The sequence below is a fragment of the Limulus polyphemus genome, unplaced genomic scaffold (genome assembly GCF_000517525.1).
Source record: "Limulus polyphemus unplaced genomic scaffold, Limulus_polyphemus-2.1.2 Scaffold543, whole genome shotgun sequence".
Classification (NCBI taxonomy): domain Eukaryota; kingdom Metazoa; phylum Arthropoda; class Merostomata; order Xiphosura; family Limulidae; genus Limulus; species Limulus polyphemus.
The window spans coordinates 194,209-204,676 of NW_013666153.1; positions in this window are offsets into that span (position 1 = coordinate 194,209).

A 10,468-nucleotide genomic window follows, 5' to 3' on the forward strand; every position below is an offset into this window, starting at 1 on the left:
AACAGTTAGAAGCTCACTTGCACCGAGAATGGCGACAGATAACGCTTCAACAAATGTTCTCTTATCAGCTAATGCTCTCAGTAATTACTTGTCTCATCTAAGTTTCTGCTTTTGTATGTTCATCATGGGAAGATTACCCTTTAAAACATTTGAAGAACATTCACAAATACAAGTTGTAAAATCATTGTTAGCTCTGGCAATCATATTTCTAATATGTTTTCGTGTAGCCTTAGTTAATGCTTGGAACAAATTCTGGCTTTTTGGGTTGAACATAATCACGAAATATTTCAGGTAAACCTTTGACAAAGTGGATGTTAAGAATGGTTTGCATTAAGTTAGCATACAACTGTTATAATTCACTATAGAACCATTCAACGTTTTCTGGAGTAGGGTAAATAATATCACGATAATTTGATAACACATTGCTAACAAATTGGAAGGGAAAGGATGTTGTAGACGGTGATTAATTTTAAAGAACAATGATAATATGTATAATATGATTTGTTTCATATACAAAGGACCAGCCTCTCACATAATAAAATAAATAAATTTAATAGCCATATTAAAGTCTCTTAGCATATGTCTTTTGTTGCAGACAGGGTGGTATTTTTTTGCTTTCAGGTTTCTTAAGTATAGTTAGTGTTTTCCTATCCCAGCATACTTTCCTGCCATCCGTTATTGTAACTGCATGTTGAGAAGGATTAAAAATATATAATATTTTACTCTTTATTCGAGAAGGGCTTAACTTCTGACTGGTGATAAAATTAAATGTAAATCCTTTGATCTTACAAAAGGACTAACCATCTTCCCGTAATTATCTGTAATTCTTAGGTCCACTACTGACCCATGATGTGATGTAATGTCCATCAAGCTTGTTTGTAAATTCTCCGAAATAATCATCTAGAGGGATATCATCAGTTCAGTCTGAAATGTAAACAATAATATATGTGTCATAGTACAAGACAAGTGATCCTAATCTTTCTAGTGCACAGTACAAATTGAGATGCGCGTAAGAAGTAGTGAAAGCCACCAGAAAGATATTTATTTGATATTTCTGACATAGATACTCATGCTTGTCTCCAATGAAGAGCAATAACTTCGTAATTGACTAATATAACATCAGTTTTGGTGTTATCATTCATTAACAAATAATACTGTTTAACAGATGTTACATAGGTCAGTTGTGATTTGTCCTCAGACATATCCTAATGACCCCAGAAAGAGTTAAAACAAAGTTTTGCAACTGACCTACTGCCTGGATTACATTCTATGTTTTCAGAAGTCAGTTTTTTTTTCACCTCCTTGGTAACCAATATGCCGATAAATGTTCTCTCGTCATATGAGTGATTACGCGGTGGTGGTATTCTTAAATTGACACGTGTTACAGAGGGAGAGAGAACGTTTATTTACCATTATTTCTCAGAGTAAACAGGATGGCAGAGTTTCCTCAGGGCTAGAATTTTGCACTTAATGAAACCGAAATAGTTATGTAATCTGAAAAATTTGTTGTGATAATTATGGGATGAACAACTGGATACTCACAGTACTTATTTGTTAATGGATATAGAGATGTAAAGTCTACGTACTTGATCTTTTTCATCTTCCTTTGCATCATACAAAAGTCTAGTAGCATTGACTCTACCACTATAGAAATTGTTTATTGTTCCCAGAATGAAATAACCTTATACCCCTTAGTTTCTAGTTTATGTTGCCTGTCCAACGTACGTTTTCTAATATCCCAAGCACATGGGTCTGTTTAGAATAACATTCATTATGTCAGGATCGTAACATATACTATACACGTGATAGAAACACCCTTAAAATTCGTGTTATGCTCCTTACAGAAGCCATCAACACTATAATTTAATATTTTAACTCGCCATTAAGGGCATGTTGGATATTAACACCTTCAAATTGTTGCATGTATTCTAACCACTGTATACTTACCTGACTATAGTTGTTAGTTGTATTGTATCCATGGTTAGGTACAAGTGCTGTAGAGTTTGGTGGTATAAAATTGCTACTGTATGTTTCCGTGAATACAGAATCAACAACTGTGTACCTGAAAAGGTTAATAACACAGGTGCCAAGAAACATATCTCTATACTGTAGACAGCACCAACAAAGTATGTCAATGCCTAATCAACAGCATTTAATGAGATAAAATAAATACATTTCATCTTTAAAGTCAAAGATGTACCCCTCCTCTCGGTGCTGTTGGTACTAGTCCAGAAATTTCTCTCTTAAGGTGTTGCAATGATGTCAGATGAATAGGAGCTCATGTCTGGCATAGGGCCATAATACTTTTGGTTTAATGTTATCTTATACAGATGAGGAAAATATCATTTCTGTAACTTGGTTAAACCAAACACTTTAGAGAATGATGACAATGATATGGGGATAAAGTTGTAACTATCGATTACCCCAATTATAAGGGGTTTGATGGTCATGAGCATTATCTTTTCATCATTATCAAAAATACTGTACTTTATCACATAATGGATAAGATAATTTAGAATGAAATTATTGTCAAATCCTTTCATCTTATGCATTGTATCCTTTAAATACAGTCTCTTTACCATTAAAATCCTGAACCACACAGTAATTCACTTCATGAATTCCCATTTCTTGGTCAGTCTCAAAATAAAAAAACATAATTTTTGGAAGAGTCTTTAATGTTTTTTGAATGGAGGAAGCATAGATGCATAGAGGGTATGACAAATATTTTACATCCTGCACAATGTATTTCACCACATCTGTGTAATTCAATACAATGTTTTGTCCTGTCAATGATAATAAAACACATCGTACATTGAAAAAAATTGTCACATGATGACACTGTTTTCCTTTTATAGTTTTGTATCTGTTGTGATAGTCTTTGATTTACAAAATCTGTTACAATCAGCACAACGGAAGGGTGATCGTTTATACAGCCATTACTGTAACAAACGTTACAATAACTCACACAATAATTATTATTTAATTTGCTAAACTCCTTGTTACAATCGGAACAGTAATATGAGACATTGAGAAAACCCTTCAATGAAGTTATACTGTCAAAATGGTTGTCACAAAATCAAAGGTAAATTTGTTTTCTTCAAAAGGTGGTCCTTTGTAGCTAACTCTATTGAAAATATCTGAAGAAATGTGTATTTGAACTTTTAGATGACACTCAAATATCATTATCTCATCTATTCCACAAGGACCAAATGGAACATTACATGAATCATGGAGTTCACTAGCTTTGGATATAAGTAGTAATCTTGGTTGATTACTAATATATTTATGATTAGGAGCTTTCTGAGATCATCATCAATATTCTTCATTGTTAACACTGACCGTTTCTTTAAAAGATCAGTTTTAATATTAGTGATCTTACAACTACCACTACCTATAGGCATTTCTAAAGTTTTTCCTCAATTTTAAACGATTCATCTAATGTTAACCCTTTTTTTTACTCTGATCAACTTTTTTGATATTTGACAGGATCATGTCAAGGGAAAACACACCCTTGTCTTTCAAACATGTGCTAATAGGTTTATCTAACTGTGTAGAGATATATTGACTCTGACTTTATCTTTGAATTTTAAATGTTGTGTGGTCTCGTCCAGTATATTCTATACATTATCGTTAATGAATTTAGAACGTTTGTGAGAAGCTGCCTGAATGAGTTTTCTTTAAATGCAACATTAAATGTCGTAGAAATGGCACTGTATTTGTCGAAGATTTCGTGATGTTAGATTCCTCTACACTTGGATGTTTACTAGATGTCTGTTAAAAAATAATGAATGTAATAAGTCAAAATAAATGTAGTTATTTGTTAACACTATAAGAAAACACTGTAAATAGTTATTTTTCTTAACACTATTGAAAAAACCCAGCTATACTGTATTTGGATGGACGTCTCATCCCCTGAATGTTGTTCATAATATATAGAAAGCCAAATAGATAAAGTTGGTTCAAATTCATCAATTGCAACAAATAATAAGGATAAAACTCTTCAATCTATTTATTATAATAGTTCACATCCTGCTAGTTGTGGTGGTGTGCAGGATTTTTCAAAGATCAGTAAAAGCATTAGGTAAACTCTTCCGTCCAAATCAGATCTAGGACTGGTTACAACGCCAAGACGTATATACATTACATCTATAAGATATAGATTTTTGAGAAACAGAGTGATGGTTACTTATACTGATGAGCAGTGACAGGCTGATTTAGTAGATTTATCTAACTTAAGTCGCTATAATAGTCAATTTAAGTATTTTTTGACAAGTATCGACGTGTTTTCGAAATATGCATGGGTTGTTCCACTCAAAGATAAGAAAGGAGCAACACTTATAAATGCCTTCGAGCAGATTTTAAAACAATATCCAAACCTTGTAAACTTTAAAATGATGCTGGAACAGAATTTACTAATAGACTGTTTCACACAAAAGCCTCTATAGTTGAACATTTTACTGTACTTTTAAAGCTAAAATGTGGCGCTATTTTACCCATAATGGAACTTCAAGAATATCTGAGTGTTAAAAAATTTAGTCAGTGCCAATAATAGGTCGTATCACCGCAGTATTAAAATTTCGATTCCAAGTGGGTGATTAATTTCGAATTGATAAAGCGAAACGTCAGTTTAAGATAGGATATATGTCTGGGTGGGTAAACGAAATATTCACAAAAGATTAGAGAGAAACCCCCAAGTGTACAAACTGTAAGACTATCTCAGAGAAGAATTAGATGGAACATCTTACGAATTAAATAACAACGTGTTATCAATTCCTCGAATGATGTATATGCTATGAGAGAAATATTACGTGAACGAGGAAGGGGTAAAAACAAACAATATTTCTTTTAAATGGAAAGAATATCCTGATAAGTTTAATAGCTGGATCTCTCAAGCCGATATGAATTAGCTATCATCATAAAATGTCATGTTTAATTCTATTACACATTATTCGACATGGATCAGTTGTACATGATGTTACCCAGCAATAATTCTATGAACTATTTCAACAATACTCTGAAGAATTATATCACACATCTTCCGAGATCTATTGACCTCGAGTTCTCGTGGGAAGTTGCTTTGGCTGAAATATAGTATCCACATAGCTGGCATGATGTACCTGATGGTACAGGCTGGATCACTTACTTTCCTAGCTCTGATGGTCGCAATAACATCATTTATATTAGACTGGGTCATTGCAAAGAGCTTCAAGATTTAATTAGAATACTAAACCAATTAGCCTTTGAATGCGAAACATATTTTGTATTTGACTATGGTTCATTCACCAGAAAAGTAAGTGTCCATATGAATGAGAGATCCTCTATATTATTTGGTCCTGTACTATCTGTACTACTCATATTTGAGAATAGTCATATAATATTAGAACCCACTATAGCTCTACGTACTGTACTATGCATGGAGGATTTTATTCACTCTGTCTTTACTCAGTATTGTGGAACCTAGTATTGTTGGTGAAGCACACGTGCCACTGTTACGAATTATTCAAGTTAAGGGTCAGAATGGAAACATGATCTCTTAAACGTTTACGAAACTTCATTACACCTATATGTAAAAAAAGATATTTCAGACTATTAAGATAGATATAAAAGATGACATGGGTCGGTGTATGCCATTTCAACACAGGAGAGTCATAATTACACTTATGCTTGACTCCCATCGTGAGTATCTTACTATAACAACCCGGTGGTTTATGACATACAACAATTATCAGGTGGAATACGAATTACCGTATTTTGCAGGTAGCAATGAGGCAAAGAGGTCACAGTTTGGGAAATGTTTTAAGCAACCTATTTCATTCAGCCATACCTTTTCTTTAAAAGGGAACATTAGCTTTAGGAAAACAGGCAGTTAAATCAGGTATAAATTTAGCATCAGATGTCATACAAGGCAAGCCTTTTGTTGATACCGGAAAAATATGTGCAAAAGAAGGGGCTCGAAAGTTGACACAGATTGCTCTACCTAATAAAAGGAAGAGATGCAAAGGACCAGCATTCAGAATTACTAAAACCAAGAAACAAAGGACATTGAGCCCTTATATTTTTGACAAGTAATTATGTCCCTTTTACCTCATGAAAAATCCGGTCAGTGTACAAAGTCTGACCTAGGTTTATTTTCTCTTCCTCCTACACAAACGGTGATTGAAGATAGTCTGTGGACAGAATATTATGCTCTTTCATCAGTGATTGACAGAGGACCCATCGAATTTTCTATATCAGAATCAGGAGATGAACCCATAATCTGGCACAAACGTATCTACACGTTAAGGCAAATATTGTAAAAGGTAATGGGAAGGACCTAACAAAAAAAAAGATATACGTCTGCTCCTGTCAATCTGTTTCTTCATTCTCTATTTTCTCAAGTCGACGTACACCTGAATTACAAGCTCATTTCTTCGTCTCACAATCTCTATGTCTATAAGGTATACATAGAAAAAACTATTGAGTTATAATGGAGAAGCCAAGAGAAGTCATCTAACAACGTCTATGTAGGTAAAGGACACAGCAGGAAGTTTTGACAATCTCGAATTTAACGATGGAATCAAAGACCGATAGATAAATACCCTAGGTAGTCAAACTGTTCATATGATTGGCAGCGTACATTCCGACGAAACAAGTTCTTGCTGAATGGTGTTACTTAACATTACACCTCGTACAAAGTATAGATACATTTTGTATTATGTCGAGTGATGAATCAGATTTGAAAGTTGTTCTACAACACATTTTTCTCTACATTAGAAAAGTCAAAATCAGTCCTTTGGTCATTCTGCCACACACAAAAGCCTTTAAGAAAGGAACTGTTAAATATCATTTGAAGTATGTAGAGTGCAAATCATTTTCAATTCTACAGGGAAACTTATAAGCATGTATTGATAATGAATTTTTAGGTGAAGTACCTACACGTCTTGTTATAGGATGTATTGATAATGCTGCCTTTAACGGATTTTGAAAGAAAAACCCATAAAATTTCAAACATTACAGTATCAATTTCGTGGCCGTCAATGTGGTCCTGCTCGACCTTTACAACCTCATTTTGGTGCTAACCTGTATGTACGAAGCTACAAAACATTATTTAGTGGAATGAGAAAACAGTTTCGAGATCACGGAATTGATAAAGAATATGACGAATATTCGGAAGGATATACACTCTTTGTATTTGATCTTACACCCGACCTACCAGTTGGTGATTCACACTTTAACCTGGTGAAACAGTGAAATCTACGAATAGAAATACGATTTGGTAAAACTTTACTTAACACTATAAATGTTCTCACCTATGCAGAACTTCAGTCCAGTTCAAAAACATCATCACTGATATCTAAGAAGCAATGTACACTGTTAGAGATTTGTATATGAGAAAGAAACGTGGAAGTGTGTTTGCTAGCGATGAGATACCTAACTATGCAGAAAAGCAACTGTACATCGTCAACTTGGATCCAAATCATAAACCTAGAAGTCACTGGGACAGTGTCTACTCTGGTCGAAATGAGAAAGGAGAATATTTTGATCCCCTCGGCTTGCCTTCATGATCTCATAGCATAGGAACATATCTCAAAAAGAACTGTCAAAAGTGGACTTATAGATATAAATGATATATTTGCTCATAATTTTCTTACAGAGCAATTTAATATAACAACACATTTAATAGACATACCTTTATATATATAGATATCAAATATCAAAGTTTAGTTTAGTTTACCGTGGCAGTTATTTTGATTTAAAACGTTTAACCATAAGCCAAATTAACTTTAAAAAAATCAATTTCGACCAAGGGTCAAAAGCAATTGGGGGTGTTCAGAAACAAGCAAATATCAAAATCCTTATTGTAATCCTATTAAACCACCTACCCACGTGCATATAGCAACATGGCCCTGGTGTTGTTGACGGGTATTATGTTACGTATTGAGAATTTGAAATAATCCGCAGCGGAGTTAAATAATTTAAATTTCAATAGTTGAAATGTACCCTGGATTTAGTGTTTATAAATACGCCGATATTTTATTTAATTTACACTATTTGCCAAGAAGATTGCTCACACCATTTTTTTTACACAAATACGTCTTAATATGTATATAACAGTACAATTTACAATACCAAATATTATGATTAATTATTACAAACCAAGTTTCACAAACAGAAATTTCACTAACTTACAAATAGCCTAAAATCCTTTTCCTAGTTAAGTCTCCTTGATATCCAGCGAGTTAACTTGAAGTCGATGTACGTACAATTATCAAGAAGCTAGATAGCTTTGTCAGGCGTTGAATTGTTGGACTGTCGAAGTAAGATAATATTTTCATAAAACCACTATTGTCCGATGAGAAACCAGCAATATTTTTGGAAAGATACTAACGTTTGATGAGAATTCACTGACGTTCGAAATTTATAGCTGTTCCTGGTCAAATGTCGTATATTTTCCAGTTGGTAAGGGTTAGCAAAATTACGGCTTATAGTGTACACACGGTTATAACAGTTTTCTAGCAGACTTAATTGTTTCTTCTTTGGCCTCGGTCTTTTTATACGAGCGGGCAATGCTTTTCTCGAACGTTCGGACAATACCAGTTATGGAAGTGGATATATTGTTGATTATTGTGTTCACGAATATTCTACAACCTTGAAGAATTGGCGGGAGTTTTGCCATAGTAACTAACACGATCAGCTAGACACGCCCTCAAATATAAACTTATTCGAAAAAAACGTTGATATTAAAATAAATATATAACAAATTCGTTATACGCAACACATATCTGATACTACAAGTCACGTATATTTCTAAATACAAATTCAATCTAACCAACGTTCATACTAAAAATAAATACATAATCATAAATTTGTTACATGGTTCAATGCCCCTCGACACGTTATAGAGCTTGTCGAAATTATGGCATCCAAATCATAAAAATACAACAAGACACAAATAAACTTTTGTACAGAAGTACAGGGAATTTCATTGAGAAATTATATTTTGATATGATTGTAAGTAAACAAAATTGAGAACCCAAACCTATGTGCAAACCTTAATAAACACTTACTTAAAGAAAACCTTGAATGAGATGATCTGTGTTTCGAAAACTAGATCTTAAAAAGCTGGCTTTTGAATATGTTTTTGTAGTGTAATTGTAAAAGCCATGAAAATGAGATGACAAAAAATTGGTTAACGTATGACATCACATATTAAAACATAGAAATCAATTAAAAATACTTTGCAGAAATATTCACTAGAAATAAATACAAACGAACAAAGGTACTAAAATTAGAGGGCTCACATCGGTAAAAACAGGGCTTCCAGGCTTGTGTTGGGTAAAGCACAGATAGCTCATTGTGTAGCTTGATGTTTAACAACAAACAATTATACAATTAAAGCAATACTCTAGCACTGGTGTATTCAAAATTAGCCAAATTAATATGCTAAGTTTAAAACATAAATCAACAATGATTGCAACTTTTTCGTACCTCATTTCTATTATAAGCTTTAAAAAGTAGATTATCTAAATGTGCACAAAGAATCGTGATTTATATAATGTGAGGAGAGAATGCCACGTCCATGTTTTATGTTGTTAAAAAGGTAAGAAATAAACTAATAACGTACTGTTACGACAACGGAAGTCACGTGACGCTAGTAATACGTGATGAGTATCTAGAAAATTCGCGAAGAGATGAAATGTACGCTTTTATAGTATATAAGCCGGCAAATAAAGTGACGGCAAGAATGTAGTTGCAGATAGAGAGATTGAAGATATAGACACGGATAATCGAGTCAAGCGGGCACTGTAAGTAAATTGCGTGAATCGTTGTGAATTATAGCGTGAGTTTAAGTGACTGTGGAAATTAAGTGTATTGCAAAGTTGAATTGAGAAAGAATAAACCAGTTTTATTTAAGAAAGGACTTGTATTGCAGAAGTTTCTTCGGAAAGAATTTCTAAGGAAAATTAACAGATGAACACAGATATAACAAATTAGTGTGAGAGAGTGGTAAAAAAATGGAAACGAGAGGTGGCAAATCAAACTACAGCTTAGCATATTTGATGGCAGCAATACAAGAACAGCAAAAGAAACAAGAAGAACGAGAAAAGAAACAGGAAGAACTTGAAAAGAAACAAGAAGAGAGATTACAGCAGTTGTTGGATGATGAAGAAAAGAAACAAGAAGAGAGACTACAGCAGTGGTTGGAAGAGAAAGAAAATAAACCAGAAGAAAGTCTCCAACAGTTGAGAGAAAGCCAGAGTACAAAAATGGAAAACATTAGTAAATTTCAAAGCGAATTAAATACATTAAAGGATGATTTACCATCTTTTACACAAGGAGGATATATTAGCCATCGACTTAATCAGCCTCAGGCAATGGGAAGCCCCTTCCAGACCCTACAGCTAAACCCTAAAGCAGACATCTTCAGTCCTGCTAGAAGTCACATTCCAGACACGAGTGTCAGCAATAGGGGTGATCTTGTATGAAG